The 21,692-nt window shown below is 35.8% G+C and overlaps 1 protein-coding gene and 1 long non-coding RNA gene across 5 annotated transcripts in view; one reads left to right on the plus strand and one right to left on the minus strand.

Moving 5' to 3' along the window:
- Window positions 1-21,692, minus strand: part of LOC150106899 (sodium-dependent phosphate transporter 1-B-like) — a 248,028-nt gene that overhangs the window by 188,797 nt on the left and 37,539 nt on the right. Inside the window, exon 1 of one of the 4 annotated variants that reach the window (XM_090392807.1) lies at window positions 2,386-2,482. The exons of the other annotated variants lie outside the window; for them this stretch is intronic. The gene's annotated coding sequence lies outside the window, so the exon portion shown is untranslated. Of the gene's footprint in view, window positions 1-2,385; window positions 2,483-21,692 lie in introns of those variants that run through there. 4 annotated transcript variants of the gene reach the window in all.
- Window positions 3,621-21,692, plus strand: part of LOC150106900 (uncharacterized) — a 56,095-nt gene continuing 38,023 nt past the window's right edge. Inside the window, exon 1 of the long non-coding RNA XR_016548377.1 lies at window positions 3,621-3,747. This is a non-coding gene — a long non-coding RNA (uncharacterized LOC150106900). The remainder of the gene's footprint in view (window positions 3,748-21,692) is intronic.

Below are 21,692 nucleotides of genomic sequence, written 5' to 3' on the forward strand. Positions count from 1 at the left end.
TTAATACCCATAACTTAATACATTTTTTTTTGATTACGCATGTGTTCATTATTTATAAAATAAGATCATAAATTACAGACTGCAGACAATCAAAACACAAGATGCGCCTGCAAATTACAGAATAGCGTAATAACAAGTGAGACAAATGCAGACAATATTTATTTCCGTGGAGTCCAAGACTCATCGTGGGAAGTCCACTCGATACAGTTAATCAACTTATTTACATCATATTTATACTTAAAATCTAAAACAGTAACCATCAGGAATAATCCATCACTCACACATCTGCTTAAATTTATTCACCGATATTGCACCTCGCCATGACGAAAATCTGTTCCTCACTTCCCTGTCGACCAAACTGTTATTCCTAATAAATCCTAATACAGACATATGTTATTATAATATTTATTGTATTTATATTCAATACAAAACACACACCAAGCGTATTTCTTTCCGCACATCGCTGCACCATTAATTTAAAGCGCGAAAAAGTTGGCCGTTTTAAATGAGCGGAAGATTTCGCTTTTGTAAGCTTTTTTTTTGTGCTTCTTATCAATACCTTTGAAATGAAACTTATATGAATAAGCAGATGTTTACTAATATTCATTAAGCGCTGAAATACGCAGAAACAAAATTTGTGAACCGATGTGTGATTTTTTCCATTAAAATATAAAAAAATAACAAAAAAAAAAAAATAAAAACTAAATACATTTCTTTTAAGATAAAAAATATCTACTTAGTCTTAAAACATTTTAAATTTGTTTTCATTATTTCACGGCCCCCCAGTTTGGGAAGCGCTGACGTAAAACATGTTTTAATAATTCTACCATCTTTCACATCCTTAATTATTGAATCCCCATAAAGCATTGCATTTTTTTCTTCTTCTTTAATTCCCCACCCTTTATCTTTCACTTCTATTTCTTCACAGACACACACAAAGACTGTAGAGCCTATGTTCCTACCAGCACCCGCCTGTCCTGCATGATACCAGGATACCAGATACCAGTCGATGAATCATCAGTGTTCAGCTTGGTTTGGTAAGATTTTATTTATTTTAATTATTTTTGTTTTATTGGTTTTAATTTAATTCCTTGCGTCGTACCCGTTTGTCGGTACCCCGTGAAATTTGTGCTAACGGTGAATGGTGGCGTATTCGAAGATTGAAATTCCTCGAATCCTGGAATTGAAATTGATATTGAAATTCGTATATTGCATTTATTTATATTTATGTATGTATGTATATATATATGTATATTGCATTACCTTTTAGATCAGGGGTGGGGAACCTTTTTAGTATCAAGGGCGAAAATTGCTAATTTAAAAACTTGTAACTTAATAATCCATCGTTCCTATGCGCTTTTATTTTTACTCCCTTCTTACTTTCTAATTCCCTAAACAGCATTTGACCATATCTGAACTCCACTAGTTAAACTATACAAGTTTATCGGAAATTCAGAATTATAAAATATATTCCAAGACATTCATAGAAGGCCGTTTCTCTTTCACAGGCTGTTGTAGAGGAGAAATAATAGGTTCTGAAGGCTCAGGTAGCTCAAAACTAAGAATTAGGGAATTGTTTTACTTATGCACCCAAGGTTTTGAACTCTGACGTTAAGTACTGACTATCCATCAGTAATTGGAAGGGACAAATAGATGTAATTATAGTTGCATCTTATTGGTCTTCAATGAACAATAACTCAAGATCAGCTGAAAGTGGGTTATAGTTGTGCATTTTCGCCAAGTACTTTGTCTCCTTGTATTCCTTGCGTCTCCCCCCACCCCGTTACGACAGGAATCTTTATATGCGTATTTTTCAATTGAAAGTGAACTAGTTGATCTAATACGGAGGTAGCAGAGCCTCCCCCCCCCCATCCGGGAAACTCGGGTTTCATTCCGCATACAGGCAAATCGGCCACAAGTATACATGCAATTTACAGGGAAAAAAATGCTAGTGGTAGTGTGGGTAGTCAATGGCGTTGGGTGTAAGTTGGTAAATTAAGCAGTGGAAACGGTGAATTGCGTGTTGCAGAGTGTCCTCTCTCGATGAGTCCTTGGACTCCTTGAAGGTGTCACGTAATTTATCTGAAGAACCTTATGGAAGCATTATCTCACCTCTAAGTTGACAACAAATAAATATATAAAGAAATAACTGCAAATTTACAACCATAGCATATTTGTAAATATTATTCCTGGAAATTTTTCATGTTAACCTCTAAAATTGATAATTAATATTTATGGCTATTTTGCCTATTTTCTTAAGGAGTACCTGTTGCATTACGTCATTGGCTTTTTTACTCCAATTAACTTAAAATATTAGTTATAAATGGTTTAAGTTTAAAGACATAAATTAAAAGAAAAATATGGAAGGAATGATTTTTGATATACCTTTGTAGAATCCTCGAGATTATCTTTTTATGGAGCAGCATCAGAATAGATTGATAAAAATTATACAAGCCCACGAGCTCTGAAGACGACACAGTCGAAACGGCTCACACCCCGTAACTCCCACTTTTAATCTTTATTTATTATATTTTATCTTTCTCCTTTTTCTAAAAAAATTCTTTGCGGTTCATCCTTGATACAAGCCCATTATGAAATTACTATATGTATATTTCGACTTTTAATTCGCATATCTTTAATTTCAGCATTTTTAGTTCCCATCTATTTTTATCTCCATATTTTTTTCGGCCTGATGTATTTATCCAAATGGCAGCCCTAAAGTCCATCATCCAGAGTTCATTCTAAAGGTCTAAAGTTTCAGTTATATAATTTTTATTAATATATTTCTGATGCTGCTATAAAAAGATAATCTCGAGGAATCTACAAAGGTATGTCAACAATTATTCCTTCCATATTTTACTTTTAATTTATATCATTAATGTTTTAAGTTAACTGATGTGCAAAAAAGCCAATCAAGGATTTATTAGTGATGATGGTGGAAAAAGAAAGCAGAAAAAACAATATATATATATATACACACACACACACACATGTACAGTAAATATTGAATGAAGATCTGCAATATGAAAATGAATAACTACTAAAATGTCGTTTATTAGAAAGACTCTAATATTTCTTATCGAATATAAAATATTTAAGTAACATCATGGATCGAATATGTAGTCATCTGGGTAATTAATATTCTTCTTTTTTTTTTTTTTTTTCGAAACTGGTTATTTTAATACCAGTTTGCATTCACTTGATATATATTTCTTGGTTATTTTATAACAAAATGAGCTGAAAGAAAGCTAATGAAAATTAGTCAGTACATCTGCTATTCGTGAAAAATCCAAAGACTTGCTTATGTAACTTTTTTTTTGAAAACAACACAAGTATTGCGTTGCAAGACCACCTAAGCATTCTTGTAAAACCGTCTGCCATATATCTTATCTGATATCAAGGTCATATTAACGATTCATTTGCAATTTCCCGGTTCATAAACTGGTCGATCTTTTTTTCTCGTATCAAAGGGAATTTCGTAAACGTTTTGAAGAGTAAACAATTTAAGCAGTTTAAACAGGATTATTATCGGTAAAACAGGACATTGCTTTACCGATAATAGCAAGAATCACGCACACTAGAAGGAAGTCTCACCTTATACCCACATCCGTTCCTATTAACAAGATTTCTGCTTTCTTATAAACCACGAAGGATAAATTCCTCCTCTGTCTTCCTTTATGAGCTTCCATGGGAACTGTATGGCATATTTGGGACAAACTCGCCGTTCGTGCGTCACGTTGCCCCTAGGTAAGTAAAACTCCTAACCTCCTCAAGCTCATGTCTACTGATCATTATTCACTTCATCCTTTTATCTCTGAATAACAATCGTTAGTTGTTGTTGTTTTTCAGTGTTCAACAAATATTAGGTTACCGATTCTCGTACGATGAATTTTAATTCTCATTATATTTTCTATGACATCCACTGTTCTTCCCAAAAGCACAATGTGCTTGGAGATATCGAGTTTCTTGTCTTGTACTTAACGTTGTCTGGAACGGACTTCCTACTTTTGCACAATTTCTCACAGCAGCCACTACATTATCGCTGATGTTCCATAATAAATATATCAGGTTCCTCTCCACTCCATAAGATTCGAGTATAGTCCATGCCTTTCTGATCTATGAACCGGGAAAATGCTTTCTGAAATCTTCACATGGAAAAAAAAATATATAGACCTTTCTCCACAATTAATCTCAACATTATTTGGTGCGCTGTACTCCTGTTTATTCGGAATTTTGCTTGATCGTATTCTAAATCTTCCATTTTTCTTGTTTCTGTTAAAATACCATCATAGCTCTGTAGAAACGACACTAAGCTTCCATAGCATTAGATCAGGAGCTTTTTCTTGACTTTACTTCAGCCTGTTTCTGAGCTAGCTGATCTTTGCCACAGGCAAGTAGGATTTTTCCTCCTGGACACTCGAGTTTTTAACCCTACAAAGCAAAAAAATCGACTGTAGAACTCACACCATTTCAGACAATGATATATAACTAAGGACAATGAAATTGTGGGGGTTTGCTGTACTGTCTTTCCCAGATGCGGATGGATCATTAATAGTCTTGGACCAGCTATGGATGGAGATTGACTGGCCATCAATCTCTCAAAAAGTTAGAGGTAATGGCTTTGTCCTTTGAGGAAGGCATTAGCTGGTTTATTTTAATGTCATAACTATTTTACCTACAACTTATTAGGATAACTGTTCTGTGATTTTTGCAATCCATTCCGCTTCTTTTTGTGACAGGTATTAAAATTGATCATGCACATTCTTTGTTCATTTCAACTCTTGCAAATAGATGAACCACACCAGGTGTAGTTCATCTATTTCATTACTATATTTCACTGTCTTCTTAGTGATCTTATGATTCGTACAGTTTTTATTGGACTTCAGACACTTTACTGTTTGCAAACTCTTCTCAGTAATCATGGTAATGATACATTTCTTGTTGATATTTCTGGTCATCTTATATACTTCTCTTGTTCTGTATTCACCATAGTATTTATTGATATCTTCGCACTGCTCCTCTAGTCAATTTGTTCTGTTCTTTTTCACTTTCTTTACTTTATTTTCCTCCTTCCACTTTGAGAGAAATATTTCTTCTAATTTTCTTGAATTAGTTTCAATGTCTCTTGTGAAATCCACATCTCTTTGGCTTCTCCGTCTCTAGGACCATTCTTTCCACTGCCTTCTAAATTGCACTTATTACTTTGTTCGGATCTTCGTGTTTTTTTTTTGTTTTTTTTTGTAATGGATTTGTTTTCTGTGGCACTCTGTTACTTATTGCTTACTGTTCCTGTAATTCCCATGCTAAGCCTATATCTGTATGAAACTCTGCCTTCCCTTATAGCTCGAGTTGCATATTAGTATATAACCTGACTCTATATCTGCTACTTCGAAAGATCACCACTGCTGAACTGATGTGCCAGTCCTATGATTATCAATATCATGCCTAGCCTGTTCTTCATTCCTCCATCAGGTGTTCGTGGTAATCACTTGATGCAATGTATTTCAATAAAAATTCGCATTCTTAATCTTTCATTGCTTTCTCCATATCTCATTACACTTTGCCATCCCGCATTGTAATCTCTCTTATGCTGATCCGTATATTTCGCTTTGGTACTGATTCCAAGTTATAAAACAACTATTTCTCTCAGCACTATATAGATCTAGATCACAATGATCTTGAAAATCAAATTCTTTTTGCTTCGTGCTCTGTATTTTTCCACCCTTCGTCTCCCTTGACTGTCCAACGAATCTCCACTAATCCAAGGATGTTTCATCAATATCTCTCCGTCTCCTAGCAAAGCAACCCTCTTTCCAAGGAGCCCATTAAGTACGGACTTTTCCCACTGATAGTATTCTCTTGCTAGTTTTACCGTATTTCTTTTGGAAGCTGACTTATCGATTCAACCCCAAAGACGCCCAAGCCTGCGTGCTGTACTTTTCATTTGTAGTCGACTACCGTACCAGATTTCAATCGTATTTCGTTTTTACAGTCAGAGCATTGTTTAGCCGTCAGCCGAGGAACAGACGCTGTTTGCTACAGCTGCCGCTAGTCAGCTACTGCTGTCTGCTAGTGCATGAAAGATATATTTCCATATCCATTACTGTTTATCTCACGTCTGGGTTCTCATAGAATCCGTTGGAATGATATACCCCTAGTTCTCAGAAGTCATTTTAAACATGAATCTGTGGTTAGGTTATTCATATATATATATATATTTATTTATTTATATAAACCAACTTCTACCATGTTACTATTAGTGAAGGTAGTCTGGTTAGGAGCCAAGTATTGTAGTATTACTTGCTAGAATTGTTCTGTGTATATGGTGCACTGGGGAAATCCAGATCACATAAGTACTTTGATGAAGTATAAACAAACTCCCTCATCAAAAACTAGGAAATAGCATCGTAGAATATTTTATTTTTTTAAAAATAATTTTTTAATGCTTGCGGGAGAACTTTTAGTTTCAACGATATCGTCTAGATACAACAGCTTCAGAGTGTTTCTTGAATTCTTCTCTCTGTCCTAAGACAAAAAAATAAAAATAAATACATAAAATACCCCCCCCCCCCGAACAGACTATTTGGGAATGACTTGTACCTACGACATGACAAATACTTAATTTTTAAAAAATAGATTTTTTTTTAAAAGTATACGTTATCCTATAGCCACCTATTTTCTAAAAATATTTGGGGTACTTGGCACCTTTTCAAATCAGCATTAAAAGCACAGTGATGTCACGATGTTCATTTTGGACACGCAAAGACGCAATATCACCATTTCTCAATGCACAATAAGTTCAACAAACATTTTCATTGCTATGAATAGTGTATTGCATACTAGTAGGATATATATTTCCTTGATCAGTCTTTCTAGCATATAAAAATATACTTATAAAGAACCTCATGGACTTCAACCGTAGAAAAGTGTGTTTGCTTGTTTTATTGTAACTTCTCCAATATAAAACTTTCCTCTAAGTTGTAGCGTACAAAAATCATCGTCCTATCAGTCATTACATTACATCATAGACCAACGAGGAGGAACTTTGTTAAAGCAACATATTTCCTAAAAGATTGTGTTAAACATGCTAGAAATTGCTTGTACTGATGTCGAAGAGAATGTCCTAGCATGTTGCGTGTTCCCATCAAAATATTAATAGGAAATAATCGTATCAAATTATTGATACGACTACCATTAGCTCTGAGTTACTCTAATACACCATTCTTCCTTAAAAAAAAAAGAGGAGGATCAATTACTCCTCCATCTAACATTCTCATAACAAATTATACATTGCCAATAAGGAAACGTTTTCGTTGTCTGTGCGTCTCTTTGGAGTGAAAAGCTGTGTATTACATTGATGGAAATGTACTCCAGGAAATTGATGAAGCCAGGGATTTGGGAGTGTTAATGGAGAGGGAGTTAAAGTTTAGGGGCAATAGCAAAAGTAGCAAATCGGATTACTTGGTTACTGAAGAGTAGAGACAAGCAGGTTATTATACCTCTGTATTAAGCCTTGATAAGAGTCAATCTTGAATAAATAATGGGTGCAGATTTGATCACCTGGGTTTCTTGGGGATGAGGAGACGAGCCAGAGGCAAGTGACCATGATGATAGCAGGTCTATGGAATGAACCTTATGAGAACAGGTCGAAGATTTGTGGATTACAGAAATTGGTTGAGAAGCAGTAAAAGGGTGATATCATTAAGACATACAAATTACTGAAGGTTTTTTTTACATGATTTATACAGAGGAAATTTTCTAAACGGGTCTGGAGGTGAAAGAACTAGAAGCCACCCTTGAAAACTGAGTAAGAGTGTAGTTAGCAGGGGTATCAGGACTAGATTTTTTGCTTGGAGATGACGAATGATTGGAACAGGTTGCCATGACCGTGAATGAGTTCAAAGCACAGTACGACAGATACTGCGCGAATGTTGGATAGTCCTTGGCATGATGTTTAAGGCCTCCCTCGACGAATCTAAGGACGCCATGGAATAGCCAATAATAATAATACACACTCTTTCCATGATGTTTGTGAAGGTATTTAGGTAATAATAAGAATGATTTCGTTTATGTAAAGAAATAATTTCTTTTATTTAATTTCGAAATTATTTGCTTCTTTGCAAATGGTCTGATTGAAACGAAAATAAAGACTAAAATTGCACGTGGACGAAAAAATCGAATAAAAAAGTGTTTGTGCAGGCTGCGAAACGCACAAATGGATCGACATTTCATAAAATGAACTGCAAATTTTGACACAGTACTCGTATTTTTGAAAATTATCATTTGACAAAATGTGGACAACGTAAATCAGTTCATTATTATCTGACCCCCCCACACACACACGAAAGTTCATGCAAGACCTATAACATTATCAGTGGCGTGTGTAGACAAAGGTTACAAACATCATGATAGTTCTCCGAAAAATGATTTCGCACTATCATTATCTTGGTGACCAGACTCTGTATCCTCTCAACAACTTTAACATTTCGAAGAAACCAAGGCAACCCAATCGGAATACGGCCGTCATTATTATTAATACTAATGACAAAAAAGTCATCTAGATAACGACTTCTTTGTCCTTACCTAGTAGGCGTTTTTAGGCATCCAATGATGTGTGATGTTTTGCTAGTTTTTGCAATATTGCCTTAAACTTCAATTCCCTGTCAACCATAGTCCCTAAATCCCGGGCCTCATCAATTTTCAAAAGTGAAACTCCATTAATAATATACAGATTGAAACCTAAATCCAAAGTGCACAATTCTACGTTTTGCCATATTGAAAGACCCCCCCCCCATTCTTTGTCATCAATGTCAGTTCATTCTACCCTGAAGGACTTTAATATTTTTTTTTATTTACTACTCTGCCATGGGAAACTTAGATTTATCAGCAACGAAATACATATCATTCATTAAATTACTTCCAATATTATTAGTGGACAAGAATGAAACAAATTAGTCACATACTTTGATGTCTCACAAGTACCCCCCTGTCCATTTCACTAACCCCCATAACCATTCGCTCATTTACTTAGATTATCATGCAGTATCCTGTCAAATACTTAAGCAAAGTCCAAGGATAGCATCGCATAGGCAATGCCTTTATCCAGCTTACTGTTACTCTATTATAGAACAGAGTAAATTATTATTAGCACCCGACCTCCATGGAGTCAGAGACTCATCATGGGAGATACTCACTATTGCATACAATGCTCATCCAACCTCGTCTTAAACAGATTCAATGTGTCTACATCCACAACACACTCAGGCAATGTATTCCACTCACCAACCACCCTCCATGCAAAGAACCTGCTTCTCACTCCTTTGCTCACACTCTCCTTATAGTTTCCAGCAATGGCCTCTTGTTCTACTTCCCTCTCCCATTCTATGAAAAATCTCTTGAATATCTACCTGATAAACCCCTGATCAGTTTATGTCTCAATCATATCCCCCCCCCCTCTTCCTCCTATTCACGAGGCTCTGGAACTTACATTCCCTCAATCTGTCCTCGTACTCCATATTCCAAAGACCACTATCTTTGTTAATCTTCTCTGTACCCTTTCCAACATATCCTCGTCACCATGAAAACCCGGCGACCAAATCTGTGCACAATAATCCATGAGACCTGATACAATGGAATCATAACCTCTCTATTTCTGCATGTCAGGGTTCTCCGCATCATTGCCATTATTAGATGTGATGTCTTCACAACAATTGCTAAGGCAAGACCTCCTCCCCTTTACAAAGCATGCTGTAAATTGCTCTACATATCATATTCTTATTCAAATATCCATTCTTAACCACAACTCCTGAAATAGTAACAGGTCTGTTACTCATCTTTAAATATAATAATGACAATATCTTGCCCTCTTTACTTCGGATTCGGTCAGAGCAGAGAGCAGCATGATCCAAGATAGGGCCAATTCCCTTGCACATTTACGCAACAAACTGGCAGATATCCCATCTAATCGCATTGAGTTTGTGCAATATCCAAAGCACATTTAACTCGTCCACCTCAAAGCTCCCTTCAGCACCAATTTACTTACATCTTGATTATTTAAATTAAGGGGATATTTAATCCCACATTATTTCAAAGCCGAATAAGAAAACTCTAAGATAGAAATCAAAGAGTTTCATGCCGAATATAGCAAGCTATAAAAGGGCACCTTTACAACGAGTTGCCCGGTATTTTACCACCCAGGTGTTTGCTCACGCTTGGACTCGCCGAACTTTTATAGCTTGCTATATTCGGCATGAAACTCTTTGATTTCTATCTTAGTTTTGTGGGATTAAATATCCCCTTAATTTAAATAATTTTAACATTGCCGAAGTGAAGCCTTTTGGCTCTTTATTTCATTAATTATATCTTGATGATAAACTGCAAAATAAATCACTCAGTAATTCAACTATTTCCTTGCCATCTGTTACCATCATATCAGCTGAATTCCTTTAGGATCGTTTTTTCCCCTCTTACTTATTGGCTACATAGCGAAAGAGCTCTTCGGGATTCCCCCATGGCCTGTGCAGCTAATTTCATTTCGTTTGCCTCTATTACCACCTTGGTGACGTCTTGCCTGTACTTTATATTTTTATTTATTTACTTTTACTTATTTATTTTTTGCAGCTCATGCTTGGTGCTGCTACTCATTTTGATACCTGCCCATTTCATTCTTTTAACCTTAGGAATGCACTGCGATACTGCTTCCTTCAAATACCCCTTGAGTATTTCCCCATACACTGCTAACATCATTCCCTTGCAGATTCTTATGCCATGGCGCTACTCCAAGTTATTATTATTCATTATTATTATTATTATTCCTGATACCCCCAAGGAGTCCGAAGACTCATCGTGGGAGGACATCTACAACTGTCTCTACACCTAACCTCTACTACGAATCATCTCCATCAACGTCATCTACCGCCCAACTCCAACACAACTAGTAATTTTTGTCTGTAAATAGCGTGTGTTCTGAAGGGCCGATTTATATGTATGCGGGATGAAAAACCCGAGTTTCCGGGAGAAAAAACCCTGCTACCTCCGTATGAGATCGGCTAACTCACCTTCTATTGAAATCGACCAGATAAAGATTCCTCCCGTCGCGACGAGAATCGAACTTAGGCCTATTTTAATCGAAGGGCGCAATGTACCGTCGTTCTTCCAATTGCGCTACGGAGGCGCTCCCTTAATATGTTTATTTGATCACATGAACTATGTTTTAATGCAGTAATATCGTTCTTCAGCCAGTCAGGTTCAAGAGCGTATAGTTAAACCTGGCCAAAGTCACATTAACACAGCAATTCAATAAACGTAGATATTTCACTGCTCGAAACTCGAACTGTAATGACATTTGATTTCCAGTGCAAACTATAAGGAAACAAGGAAATTTATAATGACAAGTCCTATTAGACAACTACTCGTACCCCTAGGAGCAAAGAAAGCAAAGCTTAGTATTGAAAAAACATATTCCTATGTATTAAAGTGAAAGACAGTGGAAACTATAGTTTTCAATACCTGTTAAGTCACCTTAGTGTTTATATCTGTCATTAGCACACTAACATTGTTCTAAATCAGTGCGCTATAAACAGGATGAACAAGGGTACGGAAAGAATTACAGCCGTACTCAGATTCCGCCTCTGCTATTTTTATCAGAGCAAAGCCCATGGTCGCCTTTAAAAAACCGTAGACTTAGTCACCAAAGAAACACGTGCACTTCACGTGTTTCTAGCTATTCAGTGTGTGTGTGTGTGTGTGTGTGAGAGAGAGAGAGAGAGAGAGAGAGAGAATGTTAAATCTATTGGGCTGCTCAAATTAGAACAGTTATTTCACCTTAAATGTTGCTAACACACGCCATGCCAAACAACGTTTATTTATGATTTCCCATTTCAATATACATATCTAGTGATCTGAGTTTATTCATTCTTTATCGTAACGAGGAATGCGGAGTTCGTATAATTTCCACATGGAGTCAGATCCACAGATCCACAATTTAATTACAGTACTAGTACATTTGCGGATAATTAACCTCTCTAGTCATATTATTATACAATAGAATAATAACCAGAATCGCGGAAAAAAAAAGTTTATATAAAAAAAAACAATCTTAAGATATATTCTAATCAAAAGAATTATTCCCGTAATAACATGAACAATTCCAATTACAAGATTTAAAATAGCCGACATGCTGTTTTAAATGCCTATTTTTAAAACTATTTGGATTTTATTCTTTGAGGATGGATACTTTCCGTGTGCAGATTTCAACCAAAATCTAGATTTATTTCGAGTCGTTATAAACAGATGTAACAAAATTTCATTTAAATTAAAAAGAAACAAGGCTGCTGCTTTTAACACACTCAAATGATAAAACCTCGCTACAATTCAGCAATTATATCAAGCAGTGACGGAGTGTGGACTGCTGAAAAACAAAAAAAACGATTAGATATTTCTTAAATTTAGTTTATTTTTATAATACCCCATAACTAATGTGATTTCTGTTTGACACAAAAACGGGAAACATAACTCATGAAATCTCCTTCCCTCCTCAAGATATTTTTTTCATAATTTATAATAAAAAAATGCTACTGCATTTTGTACAATTATTTATTTATTTAAAAAATCAAGATGTATTTTAATTCGAAATATGAAATAAATTTATATAACTCATTAATAATGTAATACATAAATATTTGTAAAAATTAAATTATAATTAATGTACTTGTCACTTGAAACATTTATGAAATTTGAAGCATGCAAAAATGGAAATTAGATTTGACAAGCATTGCTTTCAGTCGACTGATAGGTGATTTTTCTGCTACACACAATTTATTCATTTGTGAGGAACTCTTGACAGGTACATTTGTGCCAGGTAAACAAATATATTTATTTAAAAAAAATTAAAGTGAATGGGCTGAAAAGAAGAACATTTTGGTGTCCTGCTAAATTTTCTTAGAAAAGTGTAACACAGGCCAAAACATCAGGATGTATAGTCACCTTACTCATACCTCTCCTTACACATTATTTTCTTGACCTCCATGGAGTCAAAAAGACTAATTGTTGAAGGTCAACACAAAGTCTATCACACTACTCCTTAAACTCATCCACTATTTGCACTTTTACCAGCCTCTTAAGTGATGCATTCCATGCAAAAAACTTACTTCTCACCTTTTTACTCATTTTCCTTTTGCAATTTCCAGGGATGGCCCCTTATCCTTGTTTCCCCCCACACTTCATTCTACTATATGAAAAATCTCCCTAATGTTAATTTGATAATAACCCATCAACAGTTTAAAAAGCTCTCCCATTCTATTTAATTATCATTACTTGGATTAACACTTATCACATATTGTTAAGTGCTAACAATCAAGTTCCTTTCATATCCCTATTTATTCTCCCATTAATGTCATTTGTTCAGTCGTCCCCTAAATTTTTCTCAGTACTCTCATATTTGTGGTGTCCCCCCCCCCCAACTTCTGTTTCTACCAACTGTCAGATCTATATGTTAAAATTGGTCTAACATAGAGGAGATGAATATACACTACTTGGAAAGAAGTAAACAGACACCCCATGGACATGATGCATCGTGTCATGTGTTTGTAGCCAGTATAAATCAGAGGATGCTCCCAAATCAGTGTGTCCAGGTGAAATGGCTGCGAGAAAGGAAATGAGAGTATGAAAGAAAAATTGGGATAGGATGCTATGTTGCAGGACTATCTGTTTGGCAAATGGTTCACAAATTGAGTCCCAGATCAACAGTTAGTGATACCATACTGAGATGGAAGCACAGGGAGTCAACTGTAAGTGCTATCCGCAGTGGATGACCCTCCACACTAACTGAACATGACTATAGCATGCTACAAAGGATAATAGATAAAAACCGCCATTCATCGGCTGACACACTGAATGCAGAGTTACGGGAATCGACTGTAACGTGAATCTACATAAAAAAATTCCAAAACGAGGCTTACAATATGGATTTCAATGGTAGGACTGCAATATGCAAGTCTCGCATTACCTGAAAAAACATGCAGTGCTGTCTTCTGTAGTACAAAGAGTGGGTTGTGGAAGCTTGGAAAGCTGTGTCTGGAGTGATGAATCACCCTACACTGAGCAGATGTGGGAGGGATGGGTGTGGCAGATGCCTGGTGAATGTCTCTTACCAGCTGCGCAACCCCAACTATGAAATTCAGAAGTGGTGTTGTGATGGTATGGTCCTGATTTTCCTAGTTTGGCTTCAGACCTCTGTTAGTGGTGCCACGAACATTGAACTCCAAGAAGTATCTGAACATTCTGGACAATGCAATGCTTTCTACTTTGTGGTATTTCTACAGAACTGCCCATAGTCTCTTTCAGTAAGATAATGCACTCTCTTATAAGACTGCTGTTGTAATTGCATGGTTTGTAGACATGAATATCACCACACTTGACTGGTCTCCACAGAACCCTGTCTTAACTCTATTGAACATCTGTGGGATGAACTAGAGTCAGGTGAGGTCAAGGATGTCTGCCCCACAACAGTCCAGGACCTCATTACATGCCTATAGAAAGAATGGTGCAAAATCTCCATCGATCAACTATCACTGCTTGTAGAAAGTATGCCCTATAGGATTGACGTAGTCATCACAGTAAAAGGAGGTTCTTACATGTTATTAAGGTGGGTGTCATGGTGGTTTGTTCCTCACACTATGGTGTCCATTGACTTCTTTCCAAGCAGTGTATATACTTGTGTTTAATACATACTTTCCATCCATGATTTAACACAGCCCAGGAAAGTCTAAAACTATTCCAGAAAACATCTAAAGTAATATTCACATTTTCAAAAAAAAAAAAAATTTGAGTTTTTTTTGTTGGTACACTTTATAATTTATTCCTCAAATAACTAGAAGTTCAGTTTACTAATTTGCTGATTCCTAGAACAGTACTTTATAATTGTAGTTCATAAATGTTTATGTGTAGAGCTGTGTAGCTCGGTGGATGTGGCGTTTGCACACCACCGCGCTAGGCCGCACGAAGGAAGTCTTGGTTTCGAGTCTAGTCGGCGACTAGAGGAAATTTTTCTAAGCCTTTTTTCGACCGGTTCCCGAGTTAGTCGATCTCTGGCACGGGCAAGCAGGTTTTTCCTCCCGGAAACTTGGGTTTTTCGTCCTGTAAACTCAAGAAAATCGACCGTAGAACCCACATTATTTCAGACATTAAATATATTGTGTTAGGGTTAGAGACCACGAGATGGCGGCACATTTGAGCCGTCTCTCTTCACTGCGTACCGCTTAATTAGTGATAGCCTTGGGCCATCTGTCTCTGATTGGGTACCAGTGGAGATTGAACTGCCCACTCAGTCTCCAAAAGTTAGATAGGGCTAAATGGCCTCGCCTACTCCCGTATATACGGGAATAAAAAGGCGTTAGCTGTTTTTTTTTTTTTTTTTTTAAATGTTTATGTTTAAGTCATGCCCAGCTCATGGAGTGTGAAGATGTTTAGTATTCACACTCCATGAGTTCCATATTTTGAGAACTATTGCATTATAACTTGTTCAATGCATATTAGATTTATTTTAATAATATTTAATGTAATGTTTACTGTATTATTATTTTATTTTAATAACCTCCATGGAGTTATAAGAGTCATGAAAATAATTGCACTCCATAAGCTAGGCGTGACTCGAACATGCAACCTTCTGATCTGGAGTCAGACATGCTGCCACTGCACCACTGGCTTGCTCTGTTTCTTAATAAATACAGGCAACCAACTAATAGATATTTAAAATTTTAGCTGAATGAGAAAAGTAAAGAGAGTGGAAAGGATGAAAAGGCAAGAATTTTTGCTGGGTCTGGTGACTTATTTGCATCTCACAGTAGCTAGTAGAGAGGAATGCAATATTTACAAGGAAATCAATTCATAACTCCTAGCTACACATAAGTGTCTCTTCAGGAAGGCATACTAATGCTAAAGCCAACAGGAGAGAATGAAACGAGCAGCAAGATTAAAAACAGCAATTAATAAATCTGAGTAATGATAATATTATCATAAATAGCACAGGATGAGTGCTAACTATTTCCTTATTCAAATAGATGAAACACTGCTGCACATAGGAAATAATTTGGAAAGAGCAGGAAACTATAGAAGTATTCATTCGGTATCAAACACTATTTTAAATGTGCCTTTTTCTACTTTCTTGATGCAGCAATAAAATAAGCTATAAGAAAGTCCAAAACAGTAGTTTACAATTTTTGTTTCGGTAGCCATTAACTTATTTGAAAGTTTTGAAGCACATTAGAAATAAGTTGTCCATTTTTGGTCTATGCTCATACACTAAGGTAGGGTCTGGTCAATTCAGAGTTAAGAGTGCTTAAATTAATGCCAAGCCAGCTAAGGTCATGAAGTGAGTGTATTGTATACTAATTATGTGTTCCCTGAGGAAAAGAGCATCTCAGTTTACAGGTTAAAAAAAAATATCATCACAATCTAAGCCTGGTCAACTCCATTCAGCTTAGCCAAAAAGATAAGTTCTTAACCAAAGTTCACACATCCTTGGCATCAATGAAGTGTTAAATCTGGTCATTTGAATCCTGAACATTATCATAAAATATTTCATTACTTTTTATAATTTAATTTTCAGAAAAATCGAATAAATTTTTATATTTTTATTTATGAAAAGAATTATTTATTTTAGTTATAGTTATTTACTCTAAAATAAATTTATAAATATAAATTTTATAAATATTTTATAATTACATATATAATAAATAGATATTATATTAGTAAATTTATAATAAACTTCTTTAAATTAAACATATTTGGTCGTTTGAAAGTTAAGCATAAAAAACTTATTGTTTAATACTGACCATATACAAATATTTTAACATTCTTTGCCTACCAGTTTTGCTAGCAAACTGTCTAGCTTTTTTCAAGGCGTTGACGGAAAAGTATAAAAAATACTAGTAAATACAAATTGAAAGGAACATAAAAACATAAACACTCTAGTAGCTAAGGTTGCACGTTCGCGTGACAGAGACTGAGTGGACTTATTGTTCTTAATCATTATCACGCATGCGTGTTTGTTGTAAACGCATAATGTGATTACTAGCTAGCTGTAGTTCAGATAGATTTAGAGAGCAGATGAGGTTTTTTCCATGAACTGTTAAGAATAGTACGCTGGTTTCTGTTGAGATTTCTGCCAGTTACACTACTGCGGCTTTCTTGAATAAACGATGTCTATAATCGTCGTCTAAATATGGCATGAAGCTATTTTGCCACTCTATCGTGTGGTTAGATGTACAGAAATGATGTGCTAAGCCGGAAGAAATACTTCTGTTGTGGTTTACATCACCAACGTGCTCTCTCTGTCTGATCTCCAAACTCCATGAAGTTTGTCCGATGTAGGCAAGATCACAGGAGCAAGGAATGTAATATACTCCTGGATATTTGTAGAATGGCACCGTCTCTTTTGGTGATCCTAAAAAACGTTTGATGCTGGTGGTTGGTTTGAAGATCACTCTGATGTTGTGGGCTTGATTAATTGACTTGATTCCCTTCATCAAGTCAATTTCTTATCAAATAGCCAGAATAATACTAAAAGCCCACAACATCAGAGTGATCTTCAAACCAACCACCAGCATCAAAAATTTTTTAGGATCGCCAAAAGACAAGGTGCCATTCTACAAATATCCAAGAGTATATTCCATTCCTTGCTCCTGTGGTCTCGCCTACATCGGACAAACTTCACGGAGTTTGGAGATCAGACAGAGAGAGAGAGAGCACGTTGGTGATGTAAACCACAACAGAAGTATTTCTTCCGGCTTAGCACATCATTTCTGTACGTCTAACCACACGATATAGTGGCAAAATAGCACCATGACATATTTAGACAATGATTATAGACATTGTTTATTCAAGGAAGCCGCAGTAGTGTTAAAAACTGGCAGAAACCTCAACAGAAACCAGGGTACTATTCTTAACAGTTCATGGAAAAACCTCATCCTCTCTCTAAATCCATCTGAACTACAGCTAGCTAGTAATCACATTATGCGTTTACAACAAACACACATGCGTGATAATGATTAAGAACAATAAGTCCACTCAGTCTCTGTCACGCAAACGTGCAACCTTAGCTACTAGAGTGTTTGCAACGTTTTTATGTTCCTTTCAATTTGCATTTACTAGTTGTTTTTTTTATACTTTTCCGTCAACGCCTTGAAAAGCTAGACAGTTTGCTAGCAAAACTGGTAGGCAAAGAATGTTAAAATATTTGTATATGGTCAGTATTAAACAATAAGTTTTTTATGCTTAATAAACTTCTTTATATAATATTAGAACAGCCAGGCACTTTTAATGGAATAGTGGTAGTTTCAAAAGTGTTTGGCTGAATAGAACTAAGTTTTCTCTAGAAAACAAGCTTGTCGTCAGTTTTAAAATTGTGGTTTATATAAAGGTGATGTTTCAGTTGAATAGTAATAAAGGTGGCATGTGCATACTTGGCATCCTAATAATCAACTGCTAAAACTGCAAGAACAGAAAAACACTGATCATGCGATATGCCTCATAAGAGCAAAGCAAATATATATTAGAAAAGCAGTACCTTCAACAAGCGGTTGTTCCTTGGTTCCTTTTGTTCCAGTATAGGGAATAGATAAGGCTGTTTAAGCCTTATATAACTTTTGGAGACTGAGTGGGCAGTTTAATCTCCACTGGTAGCCAATCAGAGATAGCTGATGCTAGGCTATCACTAATTAATCAGTACGCAGTGAAGAAGGCGGCTAACAAGTGCTGCCATCTCATGGTCCCTAACACAATATTTTTAATATCTGAAAACAGCGTGGGTTCAACAGCCGATTTTCTTGAGTTTGCGGGACGAAAAACCCGAGTGCCAGAGATTGACTAATTCGGGAACTGGTCGGAAAAAAGCTTAGAAAATGTCGAGTCTAGTCGCCTCCAGCTGGCAACTAGACTCGAACTCATAAGGTCTTTCTTTGTGCAGTCAAGCACCATAGAGTGCAAATACCACCTCTACTGAGCTACACAGGTATTTCAAAACAATGCAATTTACTATTGTATACAGTAATAATTAGCTGAGATTTACTCCATTTCCTTAGGAAAGGAAAATCTTAACTAGCATAATTTTTACCAATTTAAAATAAAAGTTTGCACTCCCTAGGAACATCTGCTAATTTTATATATACACATTAAAACCTCTCTACTTCGCAATTTTCTTTATTAAAAAAAAAAAAAAAACCACTTGTGATCCCTGATACAACTATATGCAATATATAATACATTTTTGGCCTTATAATTATAAAAAAAAAAGTATTTTCTTGGACACAAACTGTGTTACCTTTGAGTTTGAAGAGTTCTAACATTCCCATTTACAATTTATAAAATGTAGCATATTTTGCTATTTTGGAAAATCATCAACTTCAAAATTATTCAGTTTAAGATGGGACATTTTACTTTGGTTTCAGTGATAAAAATAAGTTTAAAATTAATATTGTTAATGGAAACCAAGAGTAACAACAGAAATTTCAATTTTTCACCTGCAAAAATTAAAACTACAGGAAATTAATACAACAAAATCCACTGGATACATAACAGAAAATAAGCATTAACTTATGTATGAAAAGTTTGAAGTTGGTTTAATATATAAAGGGCAATTTTATGTGCTATTCGTTAATCTATTAATGGTAATGATTATCAAAAAATGATCATTAAGAAATCCAATGTTTATTAGCATTGTTCATCAATGACAATAAAAATTGGCTCCTTTATTTCCTTCCAAGGGTGCATCAACAAGGTAAGTATGACAATTGGGTGGTAACCAGTAGGAAACAGAAATTTCAATTTTATGCATGCCATTAAGCTAAAGGTAGGTTTGCAGTACTGCAAGGACAACTAAATGTATATTGTACCTTAAGCTAAATTAAAATTATTGCTTACTGATTTTAAGCAATCTAACAGATAAGCTTAGGTGTGGATGGTTATTCATGACTTATTGTTCACGGTATTAACAACACCACACTTTTTTCACAAAGATGTTTTATTAACGCTTATATTTCGCTGATTTTCAACTCAGCATCATCAGAGCACAACACACATGTATACGTGACAGTGAGTGAAACAATATAATTGCAAAAGACAAAAAATCTAAAGTCCTATTTTTGGCACCTTCTAATGGAAAAAAAAAAAAAAAAAGCTATGCAGGTGTTTTTCTTAGGATAACTCTCCCAAATTTTTGGCAAATTAATGCAACCATATTTGTTACGGTTGGGAGAATTCTTCAAAGCCATTGCTGACTCAAAAAATAACCTTTCAGATCTATAACGACTCCTAAATAGCACATTCGTTTTCCTCCATCTAATCCTGTGTGAAGGAGTGTCCAAAGCGTGGTGTGCCAGTCCCAACTTGCCATAGTAATAGTAGTGAATGTATCTTTCATGTTCTTCCAGGCAGATGGTCACTGATCTTCCTGTTTGCCCATAATATTTTTATGGGCAAACAGGAAATTCTACAAACAGAGTAATGGTACTGTTATGGGTTCCCCCCTCTCTCCCCCATTAGCAAATTTTTACATGGAACACTTTGAAAACAAAGTACTTACCACAGCTACATACAAGCCACAAGTGTGGTTATGCTATGTAGATGATGTGTTTGTCATCTGGCCCCATGGACAAGACACTTTAGGCACCTACCTAAACAGCCAACACCCCAAAATCCACTTCACAGTAGAAAAAGAATCAAATAACTGTTTACCATTTCTTGACACATTAGTCATCCGCCTTTCAGATAGATCACTATCTTTTTCTATTTACAGAAAGCCTGCACACACAGGAAGATACCTACATAAACAATCACATCATCATCCAGTCCAACAGTACGGCATTTTAAAAACACTTACACACAGAGCCAGAGCCATTTGTTCTAACGATACAGCTCTGACCACAGAACTCCAATATCTGTGCCATACGTTCTTAGCCAACAGCTACAATCCCTACAAAATAGATAAAATACTATAAGCCCATTACTCTGCCCTCCCTTAATACACAAGACTACAACATGACCATTTCTATTCCCTATATCAGAGGTACATCAGAAAAGATAGCCAAAGTTTTGTTGAAACATGGCCTTTGCACCACTTTCAAACTGCATGTCAAGCTTGCAACTCTGATCCGCTTGCCTAAGGATAAACTTCACCCTTTAGCACACCCAGGAGTGTATGAAGTTCCTTGTGACTGTAACTTGGCCTATTATGGGCAAACAGGAAGATCAGTGAACATCCGCCTGGAAGAACATGAAAGATACATTCGCTACTATTACTATGGCAAGTCATGACTGGCACACCACACTTTGGACACTCCTTCACACAGGATTAGATGGAGGAAAACGAATGTACTATTTAGGAGTCGTTATAGATCTGAAAGGTTATTTTTTGAGTCAGCAATGGCTTTGAAGAATTCTCCCAACCTTAACAAATATGGTTGCATTAATTTGCCAAAAATTTGGGAGAGTTATCCTAAGAAAAACACCTGCATAGCTTTTTTTTTTTCCCATTAGAGGGTACTAAAAATAGGACTTTAGATTTTTTGTCTTTTGCAATTATATTGTTTCACTCACTGTCACATATACAGGTGTGTTGTGCTCTGATGATGCTGAGTTGAAAATCAGTGAAATATAAGCGTTAATAAAACATCTTTGTGAAAAAAGTGTGTGGTGTT

The sequence above is a fragment of the Typopeltis vanoorti genome, chromosome 5 (genome assembly GCF_054136105.1).
Source record: "Typopeltis vanoorti isolate ZY-2024b chromosome 5, IOZ_Tvanoo_1.0, whole genome shotgun sequence".
NCBI classification, from domain to species: domain Eukaryota; kingdom Metazoa; phylum Arthropoda; class Arachnida; order Uropygi; family Thelyphonidae; genus Typopeltis; species Typopeltis vanoorti.